At 40.4% G+C, this 22,403-nt stretch overlaps 2 long non-coding RNA genes across 3 annotated transcripts; one reads left to right on the top strand and one right to left on the bottom strand.

Annotated features, from left to right (window-relative positions):
- LOC122991088 lies at positions 1-21,489 on the top strand. Its single transcript, XR_006405526.1, has 3 exons — positions 1-557; positions 15,005-15,011; positions 21,478-21,489. It is a non-coding gene; the product is annotated as an uncharacterized LOC122991088 (long non-coding RNA).
- Positions 12,128-15,970, bottom strand: LOC122991089. Of its 2 annotated transcripts, XR_006405527.1 has the most exons (4): positions 15,432-15,970; positions 14,428-14,832; positions 14,188-14,260; positions 12,128-14,070 (listed from the first exon to the last, which is right to left on the bottom strand). It is a non-coding gene; the product is annotated as an uncharacterized LOC122991089 (long non-coding RNA). The 2 variants fall into 2 exon arrangements; XR_006405528.1 differs by lacking the exon at positions 15,432-15,970 and having other exon boundaries at positions 14,428-14,906.
- Positions 21,490-22,403: the final 914 nt, after the last annotated feature.

Here is a 22,403-nt window from a genome sequence, read left to right as displayed (position 1 = left end):
TGCATCACTGCTCCGCCTCACAGCTACTACGGCCGCTAGATGGCGTCTCCTCTGTCGAGATGTGATTTTGGCCCACAAACCGCTAGGACTTATGGGAAACGATGTTCATTAAAGGCCAAAAACACATAAATATTGAATAAACAACAATATTAGATGAGTTTTCAGAAAACTCCCGTTCTTATCTAAACATATGAAGCGAGACACACAACATGGTTCTGATCCATGTCTGGATTTATACCAGTTAACAGAGTCACAAATGTTAATGAGATTTTTAATGAGGTCTGTGTATGTATGTGTGTTGTTCAGAGTTCTGGTTCAGCAGCTCGACTTCAGACGACATATTAAATAATGTAAAAGTATAAAGAAAACAAAGTGTTTATATATCAGAAATAATTGTATTGGCACAAATATAAGCAGATATAAGAATATTTTGAGTGTTTACAATAATTGTCAACAACTCTAACTTCTCCTATGAGGAAATATTTTATATTATTACAACTGTGTTTTCATATATTATCAATCGTTATCTGTTTATAAGCAGCAAACACTTCTGGGTTGTTGATAAATACATTAATAATAATACATTAATAAACACTTATATCTGCTTACAGCTACATTATAATGTGTTAAAACATGTATTAACTGTTTATATCATGATAATAAAGTGGGCTTTATGTAAAGTGTTGCCAAAAGTAAACATGTTATTACTGAGTCTTATTTTCTGCAAGTACAGTGAGATTTTTTAAAATGTTTTTCCAACACAAATCAAAGTGTTACTATCTTGAAAGAAGACTACGGTGGCTGACGAAGGCAAACACGCTGAAAATACAACAACACAAGGGAAGTGTTTCCAGAGGACACTTAATAGTGATGAACACGTCAATAACTCATAAACGAAACGAGGCCTCTCTCCTACCGTAGCAAGGTAGACGATGAGCCTTTTGTCTCAGCTGGACAAATGAAATTGTTCTCTATGTTCAGCCGGCTGTGAGGCAAGTGAGCAGGGACCGACTACAAAGTACAACACCGAAAAGAGAAACAATGTTCAGTAATCTTAAACTAAGATTCCTCCCAAACGAAGTGTTGTAGTTTAACCAACAGCAGACCGTTGATGTGTGAAGTGATTTTGGGGAAACTAAACTGTATAAGAGTGAAGTTATTGAATATTTTTTGAAGTACTACTTCACTACGGTAGGAAAGAGGCCTTGTTTGTGTTTTAACAGCGTTTCGTTTATGAGTTATTGACGTGTTCATCACTCTTAAGTGTCCTCTGGAAACACTTCCCTCGTGTTGTGGTATTTGCAGCGTCTTTCCTAAAGGCTGCACATGTTGTCGTCTATTTTTATGTGTTTTCTTAAGTTGCACTTGATTCTTAAAACTTACCAGAAGCAGGCTGAAATTGTCTCACTGTGATGTCCCTTCTTGAGAAAATATGTCTTTTAGGACTCAATAACAAACAAAAAAAAAGACTCGACATGGTTCAGATGAATCAGATTTGAATGTGAGACTTTCCTCTGTGACGTGGAGGTGAAGCAGCTGCAGCGGCCACTTGATGGCAGTGAAGCTCCATGGTTCAGTAGAGGAGGAAAAAAAAACTGCATTTGTCATAAAAAGGTGGTGAAAGAGAAGAAGAGGAAGAGGAGGAGGACGAGGAGGAGGAGGAGGAGGAGGAGGAGGAAGAGGAGGAGGAGGATAGGCTGGGAGAGCATCCATAATGTATGTGATCAGTCAGAGAGAAACACTGGAGGAAGATGCATATTTACAGGGGTTATGATACTAATGATGACACAGATGCTGAAGCCCACATGAACCGACAGAGAGAGAGAGAGAGAGACATAGAAGCACAGAGAGAGAGAGAGAGACATAGAGATGGAGAGAGAGATGGAGAGAGAGACATAGAAGCACAGAGAGAGATAGAGAGAGAGAGAGAGAGACATAGAGAGAGAGAGAGAGAGAGAGACATAGAAGCACAGAGAGAGAGAGAGCTTCCTGTCTGTCACTCAAACAGAAAAATAACAACACAGAGCTGCTGAAAAAAACCCTCCATCATTCTTATTGAGTCCTGAAATCTGATTTCATTAAAAAAAAAAAACGAGAGAAGAAGAAGAAGAAGAGATTATTTCACCTGTTTTTAGAGCTTGGACAGGAATAAAAAAAAAAGGTGTGGGGACTGTGAGGCAGCAGGCTTTTATCTTAGATAACACATCCTTCTAAGAGCCAAGAGTCTGGTTTCAGAGTTGGAGGAGACAGAAGTTTGAAGTGCAGGCAGGTAAATCAGAGGTTATGATATGTAAAGGTGTTGTCAAGGTTGTTAAAAAGAATTTACTGAACAATATATGTGCACAAACTTACTCTACTGTACAATATAACATAAAACATCATTTCAGATAAAGAAAATAAATGAAAAAAATATACTATTGAATATGAAGATTCACATCAATGCATGAGAAACATGTCAATTACATTCTGAAATAATGTCATATGGTAAATTTTCTTCACAGTATACAGAGTTTTAAAGAATTCTGTCCATGGATGTATTATAAGAGCTGGATAGCAGGCTAAAAATGGCGTCCATTCAGTCCTTGCTCGGCTGGCACATACACCAAAAAAAGTTTCTAGCTTCCAGGTTAGCTTTTGTGTTGTGCGGCCCACTGAACATGCTCAGTAGTGTTTCCTCTGCTGGCCCCGCCCACGAGTTCCCGCTCCACCTGTAGAGTTTACATTGTGATGACATCACAGATTTTTAAATCGCTTTTCTCAGCTCGAGGAAAGTTTTGCAAATATAAAACCTCCATGGATCAAAAGTTCATATAGAGAGAGTCATAATTAATGTTGTTTGCAGTTCGAGGTGTCCTGTCAACAGTTTTACAGACGTCTCTTTAATAATGGTGGTTTATGGGGAAAATGCTTTTTGGGCTGTTTTATCGCTGCAATACCGCGAGTGGCCACTGGGAAAACTTGGCTGCAAGGCTGAGTGACGGCGCCCTATCCAGCTCTTATTATACATCCATGCTTCTGGCAGTTAGCTGTCTGCTAACTTGAATTTGGATGAAATAGTTTAATCATGCGGCTCTTCTTGACTTTCCAAATGTTATCGGACCAAAGGGATCAAACTGTGATGGTGAAACGAGTCATTTTGAGGGCAATTTATCCACTGTTTTAGAGCCGTGACAGTAGTGACGGAGTAGGCTATGGTGCATGTCATTAATAATGACCTTCAGAGTAAATACGACGCTAAAGATTGATTTAATTCTTAAAGATCCACCCCAGACATGTTTTAAGACACAGCTGCATTAGCTCAGCTGTGTTATTTACGTTGTACACTGCTGATTGCACCACCAGTGTGTCCAACCAGTCTCTTCTAAAATTATTCTGATGATTCCACCTGACTGTCTCTGCTGGCTGGTACCAATGTGATGCTGATTGGCTAGTTGAATGTTGTGAGAAACATCCTCTTATTATCATTACTAAAAAGACAGGAAATTATTTTTGGCCTTCCTCCTGATTGTCACCTGCCTCCAGTAACAATTCACAATGTAGAAATTAAACAAGTCTCTTCATACAAATACCTTTTGTTATGATAGATGCCACCCTGTCATTGATTCCTCATATAGAGCTGGTTTGTTAGAAGACACAGCACTCAGATCTTTTGCAGCCAGTAGTCAGATTATTTTTGTGTCGTGCTGTGCTGCAACACTGGTTCAGCAGCCGATCTGTGAAACTTAAAACTATATAATAAAATCTGAATTTGTTTGATGATTATTGTACAACCTGGGGTGCAATCCTTTCAAGCGGCACAACAAGAGCAGCTCAGACGCGCTAACAGCATGTCCTCTGAGTCCTCGCATGTTTTAAATGGAGAATACCAACTTCTGCCCTCTAACAGGCGGTTTAGAGTCCCTCATTTTAGATGCAACAGGCTGAAGAATTCTTTAAGAACATCAGTTTATCCTGCTGCTGAACCAGGATCAGTGCGCTGCTCTTTGAGATCTGAATCCAGAAGACATGATGTGATACAATATGTATGACAGTCATGACTGTTTGATGTGTTCTGTACATCTATGAAGTGTCATATATGTAACTGTATGTTTAATCTGTGAGTCAACCTCTTGAACGGAGCTGCATAACAAAAAAATGAATTTCACTGTAAGCTGACAATCGTATATAAAATATTCTGCTTTGAATAATTATTGTATTTGTGTCTGATACGGTTTTTCCACAAATAAAAGCTGAATTCCTCCTGTAAAAATCCAGAATCTATGTATAGAGAGCTGAAATCAAACTGTAACTTCCGAATTCTGTTTCAGAAGTAGGAAAACCTCGTTAAGAATCTCATTAATATGTTTAATTCTGCTAATCAATAAAAAACAAAAGCAGCCTTGGAACAGAACCAACAGTATGTCGTGTTTCTTGCTTCATATGTTTAGATAAGGACAGGAGTTTTCTGAAAAACCATCTACTATTGTTGTTTATTCAATATTTGTGGTTTTAGTGGCCTTTAACGAACACCGTTTCCCATAAGTCCTAGCGGTTTGCAGGCTAAACGTCACAGTTCAACAGAGAAGATGAGTGAACAAAAGATGAACAATTTTGTCGGAAAATATCTGGTTCTTTGATAAAAAAAGTTGAAGCTATAAGACTGTGGACATAAAAACTTTAAGGTAGAGGTTAACAACGACTCCCATGGTGCATTTCAGCAAGAAACATCCAATCACGGAGCTTAAAATAGTGTCACGTCTAAATTTAGGGTTAATTTTGGATGATTTCAGTAACTTTGGTGCTGTGTTTTGTTCTCAACTGCAACAACAAAGAGATTTGAATTCACCACTGCTCCGACTGGCCTCCTCTCCATAGCAACAGCAGCTGAGGCTCATGGGTATTGTAGTATTTAGAGCTGTCCGTTAAATTGACAGACAAAACGCATGATTTCTGAAAAACAAAACTGAAATAACTGAAACTTGTGGCCATAATATAAACCTATAGCATTATTACATTATCCAGGAGAGTCCTGAGTTTCTATGTTCTGTAACATTGAAGATATAATTAAAAGAAAAAAGTGAAATTTGAATACTGAATGAGGAAAAACACCTTTAATTCACTATTTTCTTGTCTATCATCATCTGAACCCTTTTCAGTCAGAGACTAGTACAAAGTAGAAATACACAACAAGAAGTACAAGTACTCATGTGGGCAGAAATCAGCTTGTTTACAGAATTTCTTGGGATCAAATCATTTTCATGACTGTGGTGCAACGATCTGTCTCATTACTGACTCGGTTTTTAGATAGTCGATGAGAAGATTCCTGAAATAAAAGAAACAACACTGAAAACAAGTTGGATTATCTCCCAGTACAGGCTGTTTTTGTTCTTTTCTTCCCTGTTTTAATCTGCCTCCATCACATTCTGCTCTGCTGAATCCACGACCTGCTGCAAATCTTTCCAGCATATATATATATATACTGTATATATCCTCTACTTCAACTGTAAGAAAGGAAATACTGACTCAGTTAAGGCAACATAATGAAGGCATCTTCCTCTGACCTTGCCTCCCTTCAGATATAGTCCCACACGAAACACTTTTTCAACAAAGTGCTGTTTCTGAGCTGTGAATATGTATATACTGTATGATATTCCATCCACATGTTTTATGCACAATCTGAATGAGTGGAAACACAGAGTGGAAACACAGGAAATTTGTTACATCACTAAAAAATGTATGCAGTCTTGTGAGTGTTAGGGGAACATTTTAGACAAATTACAACATATTCCCTCAAATTGCTAATTATTGCAGTCAATATATCCACTTTGTTCCTTCAATTTAGTAATTAATGTCCTCAAATTATTTAATTTATTAACTCAAATGAGTGATTTGTGCATTAAAAATACTGAATTGTTCCCTTTTTTAAATTACACAGTTTACTCCAGTGTAACAGAAGCTGTTTGTATAAAAACAAATGTAATGACGTACATGAATCATGTGACTTAAGCGTCGCTGAAGAGCTGAAAACATTAGATTTGTCACATGACTACCATGAAACAAACAGAAATGTCATATTTCCATCATGTTTTCCATCGTTTGAGCTTTGACTGTCGCTCTTTTAATGACGTCATCTCGTTGTGTCTTCTTCTTCTGCGACGGTTTAATGGCACCGACTGGAGAATTAGCGCCACCTGCTGTTTATCTGCTAATATTCACACAACAGCAGCGGATGGAAAATATGTTAACCTGCATCATCAGACTGATCGGTTCAACATCAGGAAGTGAAATCCTGGAGCCTCTGGAGCCAGACGGAGGAGGCTTCCTGAAGCTGACCAATCAGAACAGAGTGGGCTCATCAGGAGGGCGGGGCCTTAAAGAGACAGGAGCTAAAACGGCCTGTTTCAGACAGAGGCTGAACTGAGGGGCTGCATAAAGGACCAGTAGAAGATAAATAAGGAGTTTTTAACTGGTAATCATGCAAAGATATTCCAGTAGAGCCCCAGAATATGAATCTAGATCTGGAAATGTGCAGAATATGTGTCCTTTAAGAGACTAATGGTATAGCTTCATCACTCAGTCATTGACATCTGTGTTCACAGGGCTGGACCCTGCAATCCTGCCAAAAAGGCTGTAATGTTAGACATATAGAGGAATGTATAAAAGATATTGGAGAAACTGTCAACAGAAACAAACAGTAACAGTAAGTTAATATGCTTATGTGTTGCTACAAAGTGTCCATCATAGGTTTTTGCACTGTTAATGATGGACACAATCTTGACAGCAGAGTAGAAACAGATGAGTCTTCAGAATTTGTCTCCTTTAACTGAAGTAAATTAATGCCTGAGTCTGTGTTTGGAGTCACTTGTCTCTGATGTTGACCTTCTTGGCCTTTAACACAAATAAAGAGTTAATATTTTTCTGACAGATTGAATATTTTTCTGTCCGACTCTGTTCTTCTCGTCGTTCGTCCTCCTACCTCGTCCCGTCCAGCAGTGTGTTTTATTTTAATCCTCCTCTCTGAAAGGACCATTAGCAGCTGCTCTTTGTCGGAGCTGAAATGAAGCTGAATGTGTCAGACTGAGAGGAACATGAATTAAACATCCGTGAGAGACGGAGAATTATGAGCAGTGTCCGGTCTAATAAGGCTGAGCATTAAGAGCACAGTTATCTCCACACAGCCGTCCATCTCTCTCTGAAGCTCAGTGTGAGGTTCAAACTGGAAAAACTCCCTCTCACAGAGAAGGAAATGAATCAAACGTTCATGAATGAAACAAAAAGTGAAACCATCCCTCCCTCTATCTTTAGAGGTGCTTTATTATCATCAAATGGTAGGAGCGGGGGGTTAAATTGGGATTTGTTATGTGAGGCGAGTGGTGGTGGGGGGGTTCTGTGGTTTCAAGGTTGCCATGTGTGCACATGTGTGTGCGCATAGACAACAGAATCTGATGTGATCATAGACAAATTGTAAATAAAACAAAACAATTTGAGACAACTCCCTGCTCTGAACACTGAAACACTAATCAAAGTCATTCTTGATACTTTTATTAATACCAGAGTCGAGTTCGGATGAATACAACAAACATTTCTGGTTGTACGGTTGAAACAATAACTTTGGCATTTAAAGACATGTATCAAAGTCAAAACACATAGATATTAAATCACCATAAGAAGAACACCATATCACCAAGTAAAAAACAATACCTAGACATTAAATTATGTTTTGAATATGTATTTTTGTTTATTTATCACCATTTTTTTTTTTTGAATACAAAATCTAATGTCTGTTTTTGTTCCTGCTTCATAGCTTGACGCTAACATGAAGCTGTTAGCTAGCTGGAGCTGTGTTGCATTCAGAGAAACAGACAGTAATCATAGCTGGCAGCGTGTAAACTGAACACAGCAGGCAGGTCTGTGTTTCATTTATGTCTCTGTGTGTAAAACTGAATATTTATTAATGGATATTCTCAGTAAACGAGACAGTTGTGAACCATGTTTAACTCGCTGGCTTGATGCACCTCAACACTGCAGAAAGGACACGTTTGTTTTGTTGTTTTATTTTGTATGTAAATGTGTACATATGTGCGTGTATGTATACATGTGGATCATAGACTGTATATAAATATGGACGTAGTTACCGTGACGTCACCCGTTGGTTTCTGAAGAGCGGTTTTGAAGCTCAAAGCGAGCCGCTCGGGCCGTCGCCATCTTGGCAGTGCGTGACTCTGCCTAACTCCCAGCCAATCAAAAATGGGCAAAGAGGCGGGCCGAATGGCTGAAACAAGCCACCTAGCAGCTGGCGGACCTGTCACTCAAAGCAGCCATGTCCTTCATTATGCAGAACTTTATGGCTTAATAAATAAACGGGTGAGTTATAAAAACATTCACCCCCGTACAGTTGTCATGAAAGAGGAAATTAGCTACAGAGACCAAAACCGTTGTTTGTACCAGGCTGTAAACATGTTTATTTCTGCTGTAAAGTTGGACATTTTAACATGGGGGTCTATGGGGACTGACTCGCTTTTGGAGCCTCAAGTGGTCGTTCAAGGAACTGCAGTTTTTGACACTTCCGCATTGGCTTCATTTTACAGCCCCGGAGATTGCCGCTTGGTGTGGATATATATATAATATATCTAAACATTGCACCTTTAAGTAAAAGTACCAATACAGCAATGTAAAAATACTCCATTACAAGTAAAAGTCCTGCATGAAAATCCTACTACAGTAAAAGTACATAAGTATTATGAGCTTGATGTAGTTAAAGTATTGCAGTAAAAGTACATAAGTATTATGAGCTTGATGTAGTTAAAGTATTGCAGTAAAAGTACATAAGTATTATGAGCTTGATGTAGTTAAAGTATTGCAGTAAAAGTACATAAGTATTATGAGCTTGATGTAGTTAAAGTATTGCAGTAAAAGTACATAAGTATTATGAGCTTGATGTAGTTAAAGTATTGCAGTAAAAGTAGTGGTTTGGTCCCTCTGACTGATATATTATTATATATGACATCATTAGATTATTAATAGTGAAGCATCAGTGTTAGAGCAGCATGTTACTGTTGTAGCTGCTGGAGGTGGAGCTAGTTTCAAACTACTGTTTCGTTTGACTGATATCTGACCCGGCGGAGGGGGCGGAGCCAGCAGTCTGTGACGTCTCTTTTATCGAGGCTGCGCTAGTTTTTCTTAACAAGGGGCCAAGGAGGAAACAAGGGCTCATTTAGAGGGTGACGGCGAGTTGGGTGAGTTGTTTCAGAAATCACCCGAGGACTGTTCTTTCACCGCCGCCGCAGCTTTGTGGCGAGGCGTGTTGTACGAGAACAACACCACCCGATCTAATGAGCCCGCCCGTCCTCACCACAAACACACAGCGCAGGACGGAGACAGAGCTGTGAACTGAGCTCATGTGCAAACAGACTGTCTGTCCGGTGGTGTGGATTCAGCACATCCTTCTCTTTTCTTTTCTCTGTCGTGACCAGCGGCGGCGTTTATGGTAAAAAAAAAAAACCCCGGACAGTCTTGTGGTCGCGCTGCACACACTCATTCTGTGATTTATCCTCTTCAAACCTCTTTGAAGGGCACAGCCTTTGACTAACGCCGCTTTTTTATCTTATTGTCTTTGGGCAAAGTTTGATCTCGACTCTCTTCCTGTTTCCTTTGTACAGAAGAAGAGGAACATTAGAAGTTTTTTGGCCTAATTAAAACTTTCTGCTTTACTTTCTGACTACAGGTGCCTGGATGTTTAAAGACTGCGTGTGAGTGGAACTGACAAAAGGCAGAGCTATCTGAAAATCCGGCCCTCGGATTAAAACCATCACACCTGAGCGGAGAGGCAGAGAGTCGGTGTTAACTCGGTTTTTAATGCTTTCTGTTTAATCTGGGTGGCAGCAGACTCTCACCTTCATCTGTCTCTCTCCCCCCGTGAAGTTCCTCTTTAAAATATTCTGAAAGTGAGCCGAGGCAGGCGCACATCTGTGTTTAAACTTTAAAAACCGGAGACTCTCTGTGAGCCGAGATGTCAGCAATACTCGAGTGAAAGGAGCCTTCGCTTTGAGGCTCAGATTCATCGAGCCGCATTTGAATTTTATGATTTGATGTTAAAGGAGTCGCTGTGATGGAAAATGTCACTTATTGACACAGAGTGGTGTGAGTGTGTGTGTTCTCTGGGACACATTTGTTTCTAAGAGGAGACGCCGCCTGTCACAAGACAAACATTACCGATGCAGATGACTCTTTTAAAGGACCATACCGCTGCTTTTTCACTGTTAATTACACTGATCGTGACTGATGACTGACGCTCTACCTTCCAGGCTGATTCAGTCACAGATATTTATTTCTTTTATTTATTTAGTTGTTTTGTGAAAGTCTCTTGGGTGGTGCATTCAAGGACACTCCGAAAAACTTGACACTGAAGTGCTGTTTTTTTTTTGTCAGAAAATCAAATCCAGAAGACAAACAACAAGCAAACATGTGAACAACAAGTGATTTTGGTTATTTCTTGCATTAAATATGTAGTGTTTGTTTTACAATTGAGACAATATCTCCAGAAACACTAGAAAACTGATAACTGCACTTGACAAAAACAGAGTAAAAAGAGGTATTAAATCGAAAATTTACCAAATGAATTTCCTGACAACAGTGAATTATGTCAAAAGAAGAATGTTATAATTTCAGGTGAACTGTGGGAGGAAACAGACCCAGGTTAAAAAAAAAGTCCAACACGGAGTGAATTCGAAGGTCAAAATGAAGTATTTTGAAACTCTTCTTCTTATATCAAACTGTAATATTTCATCTGACATGTTGGAGAGGTTGCGGCCTGGTCGGCGTCTTCTCAAAACTCCTAAATCCAAAATGTTCAAGAGAGAAGAGATGATGTTTATTTCGGATACCAATTTGGTTAAGGTTGAAAAAGTGAAATATTTATGGAGAGATGGACACCACTTGTTTTTCTTCTCGCCTTTAATTCACTTTATTTTTTAAATTTTATTTCTTATTTTTCAACAGGATCATCTCCTTTGTGTTTGTGAGTTGTTCTGTCATAATGTCGAACTGGTGCAATGAATATAAATTTCAAAAGAAAAAACAGAAAGTCGCTTCTCTCAAATGTCATGAATGCATCGCTCCCTGTTGGTGCGTTTTTATAAAATACTTTGTTTGTCTTTGTTTGTTGAAAACACATTTTAACATACCACAAGTTTCAACTGTTGGATTCATTTTAGATAAATAATCCCTCGCAGTCGACATTATTTCTTCTGTCGAAGTCTCCTTTGTGGTGCGTTCAAGGACACTCCCACGAGCTGACACTGAAATGTTGTTTTTGTCAGTAAATCAAACCCAGGAGACAAACAACAAACTGACACATTGTGTGTGTTTCTTGCTGAATCCTGACAGATTTCTGTTCAAGTCTTAACATTTGAGTCAGTTAATTTAATTTCCCCGTCTTATTCACTAACTGCCTAGTTTATTAATAGAGTTCTCCACAGATTTAACATCACACTCATTTAACATTATCAGGTCTGATCACGATGGACAGTTTAAAAAAAAGCGTTAAAATCGATGCAGCAGAACCAGAGATATCGTCTGTTGTCTCCACACATTCTTCTTCCTTGTCAAAACTTGGTGCCTACATTACCCACAATGCAACTGGACAGTTCAGTCCAAGCGGCAACCTCTGGGGCTGTAAAATGAAGCCAATGTGGAAGTGCCAAAAACTGCAGTTCCTTGAACGGCCACTTGAGGCTCCAAAAGCGAGTCAATCCCCATAGACCTCCATGTTAAAATGTCCAACTTTACAGCAGAAATAAACATGTTTACAGCCTGGTACAAACAACGGTTTTGGTCTCTGTAGCTAATTTCCTCTTTCATGACAACTGTACGGGGGAATTTTTTTATAACTCACCCGTTTAAATTTTATTAAGCCGTGAAATTCTGCATAATGAAGGACATGGCTGCTTTGAGTGACAGGTCCGCCAGCCGCTAGGTGGCTTGTTTCAGCCATTCGGCCCCGCCTCTTTGCCCATTTTTGATTGGCTGGGAGTTAGGCAGCGTCACGCACTGCCAAGATGGCGACGGCTGGAGCGGCTCACTTTGAGCTTCAAAACCGCTCTTCAGAAACCAACGAGTGACGTCACGGTAACTACGTCCATATTTTTATACAGTCTATGGTTCAGTCAGAGATTGCGGTGTGTTATGCTAGTAGCGGCTAATGTAGCCTGGAGCTGTTTGCCTCCAGCAGAGACAATTAGCTACAGAGGTCTGCTAACCTACTTCTTTCTAACTTCACATCCACATTGATTGTTTTACTTTTCAAACTTCAGTTTCAGTTTATCAGATTTCACACAGTTACCATGAAACCGTCCTGGTTAAATCATCAATACAAAAGATGAACAACTCAGTTAGAAAACATCTGGTTCTTTAGAGAAAGTCAAAGGTAGAAGGCTAGAAGTTAACTACGACTCCCAAAGTGCATTTCAGCAAGAAACAGCCAATCACTGAGCTTAAAATTTGGTAACATGCGTTGCTAACGGCGGGTAGAAGCTAAAGATTACGATGTTGAGAAAACTGATCTTACAATCTACAGTGTGAGTCTTTCACTCTATTCCTTTTTTTTTTTTTTTAAAATTCTCATTCCCTCCATATTTAAACCAGACGATTCATCTCCATAAAGTCTGCTGCAACTAAAAGATTCATGTTCAGATGTTTTTCCTACGTTTCCTTTTCTAACATCACTTGGAGTTTTGGACCTGTGTGTGTGCATCCTCTGCTCCGCTGCTGGTTTAAAAGCAGCGGTTGAATCTACATCCAGGCCTCAGAGCTTTCGCCCGCGCTCGCCCTGCTCTCCTCTCACTCTCCCGCTCATGAATAATAAAAATCTGAGCTTGAATTATTGATGCAGATTTTTGCACACAATCTGCAGGGGCCATTATCCAGATCTGTGATGGATCTCATTTCACTCTGACAGATTAGATGGATCCACACATCTGCCTCCGTTGCCGAGGTGATTACGAGAAGATAATCTGGAGTCGTCTTGATTAGCGGCTCGAGCTGAAAGGTTAGAATAAAATTGCACTTTTCCATATGAATGAGGCCGCAGTTTGTTTTTCTTGGACCATAAATGGCGGAAATGTCAGCTCCCTTGACGGACGCATCATCCCTGAGGAAGAGGAGGCGGAAGAGGAGGAGAAGGAGGAGGGGTTGGGAGTCCAACCTGAAGCCCCGCCCCCCCCCCCCCCCTCCTCCTCCGTCTGTGAAAGGTCAGGGTTCGGACGGCGCGGCCGAATGAGCGCTCAGATATCCACTTATCTTTTGAAAGCCCACAAACGAGGTAATCCTCTTATTTGACACCTCGAGCAGACGCTCATTACTCGCAGCACTTTCTGCAGCCGGCCAGTCGGATTTCATGTCAAGACGAGTTTCCTTCTGTTTCATTTTTACAAAATATGAAGCCGAGCGGAAGAGGAAAAGACTTTTCAGCGGCAACACAGAGAACACCAACAACACCACGGATTCATTCAAATAAACTCACATTTACATGAATCTGTTCTTAATCTACAACATGAAAACTGTATGTGATATTAGTCAAAGGAGAATAATAGAACATTATTATTTCAGACCGCCTTAAAACTTTATAATAAAACATCATGAAGTAGTACTAAAGGGATTAGGGGATGTCTAATGGAGTCTATCACAAGGTCAGTTCATTCAACATTTTTTAATTATGGATGAGTACCAGTAATAGATTAACTGATTACTAATCTGACCTGATTGATGCTTTTTATCCTCCGTTCAACCTTCTCTCTCTGTGGACTGTGAGCTCGCATGTATGTATAAAATGTGGTTCTGTACGACCAAGATGGCGTTCTCGTCTACATTTGGCCCAAACATAAGACTTTTTTTTCCTTGAAATTATGTTTAAGAAAGCAGGAGTTGTTTTTATATGTGAGGACCAGACATTTAGTTCCAGTTAAATTCCTGTTGAATGACGACATCATGGAGAAACACAGCGAGGAGCGAATCATCGCCATCGAGCGGCCTAGACGCTGCCGCCGTCACAGATGATGATGATGATGATGATGATGATGAGCTCCAAAAAACAGTCTGAAAGATATTAACAAGTCCTCCAAATTAAGTGAAGTAAGTAATTAAGTAAGAACATTAAGTAAGAAAAGCTGGAACAAGTGAATGTTTGACACTTTTGCTTAATGAAATACTTACGCAATTAATGAACTATCAAAATATCTGTTGATTAATTTCTTCCTAATCAATTATTCGAGTCATCATTTCTGCTCTGCATGAATAAAAAGTCCATTAAAAAGCATGAATACCCTTAGCAACATTAAGTTCAGTACAGCGTTATGTGATAAATTAACATTTTAAGATATAAATGTCATGTTTTGGTTTGTAGTGAAGAAGAAGAAGAAGAAGAAGAAGAAGAAGAGTTGATCGTCTCTCCACCTGGGTGATCTTTAAATGAGAGTGTCTCTTCTTCTTTATCCTCCGCTGCAGATTATCTCTCCGCTGAGCCCCTTCACCTGACTCCTCCGCTTGTCTTTAACAGGAAGGAGAAAAAAAAAAGGAAAAAGACCTCGACAAATCAGCCGGCACCCCTGCGAGGCTGATTGTTGTGTGTGTGTGCTCTCGTCGTCTTATCTGTACTCGTCTGATCACAGCCGCTGTTAAACTCCCACGGCAAATCACAGAGAGGAGGCAACTCCCCAGAGAGAGAGAGAGAGAGAGAGAGAGCAGAGAACAGAGGCACCAAAAAACTGAAAAGCATCAATTAACATGCCAGAGGAGGCAGAAGAACTGTTCTCCTCCAAAATACTCCAAATATCCCCTGTGGAAATAAGAAAAAAAAACCTCTCATCAGGTTTCCTCTAAAGGCGAGAAGATTCACTCTGAACAGGTGTCATTTATCACGGTTAGACTCTATCAGACAGAACGTAATGCTGTAAAACAACCTTTAAAAACTAACAAATACATGAAAACTATAAGATTTCAGAAAGATTTATGGACAGATGGTTTCAGTCAGTCAACAGGTTGAACCATATATCAAGCTTTTTGTCCAAAAGTGACACACCACATAAAATAGTTCCTGTTCTTGAACCTGCTTTATATCCAGAATATTCCAGAGTATCAGCAAAGGAAAACTGATATAGAAGCCACTGCTGTTCTGTGAACATTTGGAGCAGCAGTCGAAGCTCAAATGAGGGAAAACATTAATTTGAGGAAGGTTACATCTCCTCATCGCTCCACTCAGATCTGATGTTTTCAGCTCTTCAGGGAAGCAGAAACGTTTTTTACACCTCAAGCATAAAAACTTTCAGCATTTCCACTGTAAATGTGAGTAAAAACAAGTGGAAGGAAACACACAGTCTTGATTGATGGATTAATTGTCTATGAACCAAAATGCCTCGATGTCTTGTTTTATCCGACCGACAGTTCGGATAAAAAAAAACCTCTCATCAGGTTTCCTCTAAAGGCGAGAAGATTCACTCTGAACAGGTGTCATTTATCACGGTTAGACTCTATCAGACAGAACATAATGCTGTAAAACAACCTTTAAAAACTAACAAATACATGAAAACTATAAGATTTCAGAAAGATTTATGGACAGATGGTTTCAGTCAGTCAACAGGTTGAACCATATATCAAGCTTTTTGTCAGAAAATGACACACCACATAAAATTGTTCCTGTTCTTGAACCCTGTTTTATCAGAATATCCAGAATATCAGCAAAAAACAACTGAAATAAAAGCTTGTTTCCATCCACTGCTGTTCTGTGAACATTTGGAGCAGCAGTCGAAGTTCAAAAATGAGGGAAAACATTAATTTGAGGAAGGTTACATCTCCTCATCGCTCCACTCAGATCTGATGTTTTCAGCTCTTCAGGGAAGCAGAAACGTTTTTTACACCTCAAGCGTAAAAACTTTCAGCATTTCCACTGTAAATGTGAGTAAAAACAAGTGGAAGGAAACACACAGTCTTGATTGATGGATTGATTGTCTATGACCCAAAATGCCTTTATAACTTCCTGCAGTTAAATGTCTTGTTTTATCCGACCGACAGTTCCAAACCCATAAATATATTTAGATTAAAATGGTGTAAAACAAAAGAAAAGCAGCAAATCTTCACATCTGAGAAAGTGGAACCAAAAAAAATTCCAATTAATTTTCTATTCATCAGCTAATTGCTGTAGCTCTAATATACTGTATATCATTATATGGGATTCCTCTAAGTACAGTGCAAACAACAGAACACGTGGCAATCATAATTTATTTAGTCTATAAAACGTTAGAAAACAACATCCATCACATTTCCCTACATGACGACATCAAATGTCTTGTTTTGTCCGACCAACAGACCAAAGCAGCAGCTCTTCACTGCTTAAAAGTGGACAATTAATCAATTATCAAAATAGTTGGAGATTCACTTCCTGGTGATCAACTAATTAACTCATTGTTGCAGCTCTACATGATGAATATCAATGAAAAAAACAGGCTTTTTTCACTATTTTCTGACATTTTACAGATAATTCAATTAATAGAGAAAATAGTTGATGGATGAATGAAAATAATTATTTATAATTATAAGACTACTTCAGTAGTGTAAACTCACTAATTTTCACTTAATCAAAGTATTTAAACCCGTGACAATGATGATATGTTCAGTAGCTGCAGAGGAAAAAAGGGTTTTTTCTATACAGTAAACATGAGCTGTGGGTTATCTGTATGTATGTGGGAGTACAGTGACTGTTTTCACAGATCCATCCTGGATTAAAATGTCGGATCTAAAGGTTAAATAAAAAAGCGCGAGACTGAGCCGCCGTGCAGATGTTCCTCTTGACACATCGTCTGATTCTGTCAGAAAACCAAACCTGAAGCCCGCTCGGCTTTATCAGAGGAAATCATCAGCCTTTAATAGTTTTTTAATGAGTTTGTGGAATGCACTCTGGCGACAGTCTAATAAAGGACAAGCTCTGCACAGAGACTCGGGCTGAATAATGTATAAGGGCAGAGGTAGAACTGATGAAAAGATGATGAGAGGCATTCCTGAGAGAGGGGAGCGAGCGGGGCGAGAGGAAAGGTAAGTTGAAAGAGAGGCCCAATTAATCTTCATGTGCTTACAGAAGAAATTAAACAAAGGCGGGAAAAAAAAGGGACGAGGGAGAGAATGGCTGTTTGAGGAAAAAAGACGACGAGACCTGCAGAGCTCGGAAAAGAGAGAGAGAGAGAGAGAGAGAGCGTCCAGGTGAACAAAGACTCTGCGATCCGTTTTTAATGATTTCATTTTCACTTTCAGCAAAGCAGGCGAAGCTGAGAGTGAAGAAATGACTCCTAAAGGAAAGTTACGTCAACTTTCAGGGAGTGTTAGAAGTACCTCTGTGTTAAAAGAAAGACCATTATTCTTCCTCTCCCTACCTCAACATCCTTTTCTCTCTCTAACTCTCCCTTTTTTTCTCCTTTCATTCCCTGCTTCTTCATTTTCCTCTTTTCCTTCCTTTTCTTTCCGACCTCCTCCTTTCCTTTGCTTCCCTAAGCCAAACGCGCCAACTAGGCGCAGGGAACAAGAGGAGGAGGCAGGAAAGGAAAGGAGGAGGTAGGAACGTAATTGGGAGTAGGGAAGAAATGAGGAGGTAGGAGAGTAAGAGTAAAGGTAAGATAACAGAAAAAGGAGGTAGAGAGGAAAAGGAGAAAGAAGGGAAGGAATGAAGAAGGTTACCTTTCTACTTTAGGGAAGGTGCTGAGGAGGGTTAGGGTTTGATGTAGGGAAGAAAAGGAGGAAGGAGGAAAGGAAAAGAGGAAGTACTGAGGAAAAAAGAGAAAGTGAAGGATGGTGAGGTAGGGAAAGGTGTAGGAGAGGAGGAGGTAGAAAATGAAATAAGGAGGTCCAATGGGAGGTATGAAAGAGTTGCAGCAGGTATAGGATGAGGTAGAAAATAAAAGGAAAAGGAGAGGAGCTACGGAGCAGATAAAGGAGGTAGGGAGGAAAATTAGGAGGAAGGTTGTTATTAAGGAAGGTTGCTGATTGCTATTAATAACTAGAAATCAGCTTTAGGATCTGATTAAATCAGCATATACAGAACTCAGACGTGTTATCAGACAGAGGAAGCAGAATTACAGAGATAAAGTTGAGGGCAAACTACATCTGAGTGACACCAGAGGTTTGTGGAGCTAATCACAGGCTGGAGCTCGACCACTGCCAGGTTACAGCGAGGGGCTTTCAGCGCTGATGAGGATAACCACTTCTTTGCCGGCTTCGACGCACATGATTTCTCCGCTGAGCTTGAATCAGTCCGCTCCACTCTCTCTCTAAGGGGGTCTAATGGTAACCCCAGCCCCCCCCCCCCCCCCCCCCCCCCCCCCCAATAACGGTCACCTCTGATGAGGTCTGCTCCCAGCTGAGGGACAAATAAAGGCGTCTGGCTCAGTCGGGGTCTTGCCACCTGCCCTTCAGGTGTGTGCAGACCAACTCGGTGATGAGCTCCAGTTCATTTTCTCTCTATCTCTCTTCCAGTCCAAGATCCCCGTGAGATGGAAAACCTCATGCATGGGGACTTAAAGACCCCTTACAGCCCTCACTTCTCAGCTCATGAAATGATTTGAAAGAGTTGCACTTGGACATTTCCGTAGCCATAGTAACCACACTGTCCTGATTAAAGATGAGGCCATTGAAGTGTTTTAATGAGCGTTGTCGTTGACTGTTAACTGTTGATGATGATGATCTGATGTTGAAAACCAAGATGATGGTTGTACTGGGGTTTGTAGTAATGTTGGCGTCCATGAATATTTTGATATTGGTGTCATGTATAACCACTATAACATATACCAGTTAGGGATGTGCAGGGAGCCCAGTATTTCTGTTTCTATCTGTATTAGTTGAGGCAGGAGAATTATTTGTATTCAAATAAAAGCTGGAATGAGCGTAAGAATCCTAATCTAATCTAATTTTAGGATATTAAAGTGTTAAAATAAGTCTTCATCAATAAACTATTTTACGAGGGAGGCCCCCACATTGGTGCTGTGTCTCAAATCGCTTCACTTCTGTACTTACACTTAACATTTTGAGTGCATAAGTGTGTTCACACTGAGAAGTATGGAAAAATGCAGTGCACTGTGAGAACCCGGAAAAAACGGTCAAAAAGTTGAGTGTGGAACTATGTGCACTTCTCGCCCTCAATGGTCGCCATCTTGGCTACATAGTGGAAGGGGAGGGACTACTTTTCAAACTGGAAATGGCGGCCGGGTACGTTGTTACTACGGTGAACATCGCCACATTATACAAATGTAAGTTATACATGTGTTTTTTAGCACTAAGAACCACTATACTGTTGTCGGATATAAGCCATCAGTATGTTTTTTGGGTTAATTTAGCAGTCTGTAATGATTTGTTAGCGCGAACGATAACACGAATGCTAACGCTAGCTGATGCTAATTTGCGATCGTCATTTCCGGTAAGTGCACAACGGCTGTGTTTGATTTGAGACGACACTACCCTGTAGAAATCTGTGCACTATGCCAGTAAGTACACAATGTACTACATGAAAGTGTACTAACAGAAGTATGTGATTTGACATGCTTTTTTTATTCACCAAAACAAATCATTTCTAAAATATTTGTACGAAATGTCATAAAAACCTATTATTTGTGCTTTTCCGAATACTGCATTCGTCACCACCCTTAATCCCCATGTGATCACCTCTTTTCCTTTCCTCCCTCATCCTTCCTTTCCCTTTGACATTTACTTACTTTACCTTTTTTATCTCCTGTACTTCCTTCTAAAAAAAAGGGACAAAGCAAGGAGGCAGAAGAAAATATTACGGATGTAATGAAGGAAAGCGGGAAGTCTAGCAAGAAAGGAGGATGTAGGGAAGGAAAAAGTAAGAAATGAAGGGAGGAGATATGATGACAAGGTGTGAAAGGAAAGGAGGAGACAGAGAAGGGACTCCTAGAAAAGTAAAGGATGTTGAGATAGGAAGAACAATGTAGGGATGGAGAGGTGGAGGTAGGAAAGGAAAGATGTACAGGTAAGGAACAGAACAGGAAGTAGGTGGGCAAAGATGGTAGGAGGAGAGAAAAAAAGAAGTAGGTAAGAAAGGTAAAGGAAGAAGAGGTAGCAAAAGGGTAATGAAGGAAAGAAGGATGAAGAAGGAAATGAGAAGGCAGGTGAGAAAAGGTGCAGAAGTAAAAGAGTAAGGAATAAAGGAGTGGAGGCGAAAAGCAAAGGAGGAGTAAAATTAAGGAGGAAGAAAAAAACGAGTGTTTTGTGAAGGAGGATCTGTGTGCGTTGACCGTTTTCACACCTCGCTGCATCTTAACATCAGACATTAGTTCAGCTCTCGTTGTTTTTATGTATCCCAGCACATCCTTCAACAATTATCTCCACTCATTAATTCCTCGTAATTCCTGCTCGTCTTCCTCCGGCCGTCCACGTTTGTGACGCCGCGTCGGTGTAACATCATCATATATGAACGCTGAAAGTGCAAACATGCGTGAAGAATGAGCTGCACGCCGCACCTGAGCCGGCCTCTGATGAACCGAGGCCAGACGTCGTGTCGGGAAGGCGTCGGCTCGCTGTTTGTGTTTCATCGGCGCTCGCTCGCTCGTCGAGTGAAGTGAAGCGCGAGTCAGTATGTAAATGAGAACGAGGAGAAGCTCCAGACAAAGAGGGAGCAGGGTTAGGAAAGGAAACGAGCAGAAAAAAGGTCAAAGAGAAGGATCGGAGGAGACGAGGAAGGAAAAGAGAAAAAATGAAGGGAATGAAAGAAAATGAGGAGCTAGGAAAGGAGAGAATGAGGAGGAGGAGTAAAGGAGGTACAGATGGAAATGAGGAGGTAGGAAATAAAGGAGAAGAAGGGAGTGTAGGAATATAAAGGATGCTGAGGCGGGGAAGAAGAGGAGGTGGTAGGAGAGGTGTAGAGGGGAGAAATGATGAAGGGAATGACTGGAGGAGGTGAGAAATGAAATAAGTTTGGGAATGAATGAAAAGGTAGAAAGGAAAGAAAGATTCTCTAAGGAGGCGAGAAATAAGAGAAATAAAAAAAGGAGGTAAGAAAAGAAACGGGGGCGGGGGCAATATCAGGATGTGAAAAAGAAAAGGAGGACACGGTAAATGAAAGGAGGATGTACAGAAAAAGATAAGAACGGAAATTAAAGGAAGTTAAGTAAATAAGGAGGTAGGGAAGGAGAGGAGGCAAGAAAAAAAAGAGGAAGTACAGAATAAAAGACACAAAGAACAGATGAAGGAATAAAAAGTATAGAAGAAAATGGAAAGAAAGAGGAGGCTGAAAAATAAGTGAGATGGCAGGGAAAGAAAGAAGAAGACAGGAAAGGAAATGAAAATGTAGGGAAGGAAAGGAGGAGGTACGGAAATGATGGAAGGAGGACATATAGAAGAAAGGATGGGGGAGGTATAGAAGGAAGAAAGTAAGAAGGAAAGGAGGAGGCATAGAGGGAAGGAAGAAAGAAAGTAGGAGGTATAGAATGAAGGAAGGAGGGAGGAAAGGAGGAGGTATAGAAGGAAGGAAGGAAGGAGGAAAGGAGGAAGTATAGAAGGAGGAAAGGAGGAAGTATAGAAGGAGGAAAGGAGGAGGTATAGAAAGAAAGTGGGAGCTATCAAAGGAAGGAGGGAAGGGAGGAGGAAAAGAGGAGGTACAGATGGAAGGAAAGAAGGAAGGAAGGAGGAAAGGAAGAACTATAGAAGGAAGGAGGGAGGAAAGTAAAGGTGAGGTACTGAAAAGAGAAAAATATTAAAAAAAAAAGGAACAAAGCAAATAAAAGGAAACAAAAGAATATGAAGAATGTACGTAGGAATGAAAAAGGCGGTAATGAGAAATGAGATGGCAGAGAAATAAACGTGCAGACAGGAAATGAAAGAAGGAGAAAGAAAAGATCTGAGCAACAGACAAAGAGTTTTCAGGCCGCAGGAAACAGCAGCTCCGTGTTACACAGGAGGAAAACTTCACCACAACACCGGAGTTAGAGACACTTTGACATGTTGGACATAGTTGTGTCTCTTCAGCCGAGCAGCAGCAGCAGCAGCAGCTTTTTTTTTAAAAAGCAGTTTACTTTCTTTATTCGTGCAGCGATTAAACTCTAATGAAAGTGTTGAGCGGGAGGGCAGCAGGAGGTCGGGAAGCGAGGATTAACGCCGGGGTTATCGCGCCCAGGTGGAAAGATCACCTCTCATTTCCATAAACTGCCACTTACTGCCGGGCCCGCTGTGTTTGGCCCTCTAATACCTGCTCATTTATTCCAACACATTCAGCCGTCAGGGGGTCAGAGGTCACGGTCCGATAAGTCGCAGTGACCTCAGAGGCGGCGTTTGTTCTGGGTTCACCATCTGCTGAACCTGAATTACTGGGGAGGAGCAGGAAAAAACATCATGTGCTATCAGTTGGTCTGATGGTGAAGCACTTCATTTACATGCTT

The sequence above is a fragment of the Thunnus albacares genome, chromosome 10 (genome assembly GCF_914725855.1).
Source record: "Thunnus albacares chromosome 10, fThuAlb1.1, whole genome shotgun sequence".
Taxonomy (NCBI): Eukaryota; Metazoa; Chordata; class Actinopteri; order Scombriformes; family Scombridae; genus Thunnus; species Thunnus albacares.
This window is presented reverse-complemented; position numbering and strand designations above follow the sequence as displayed.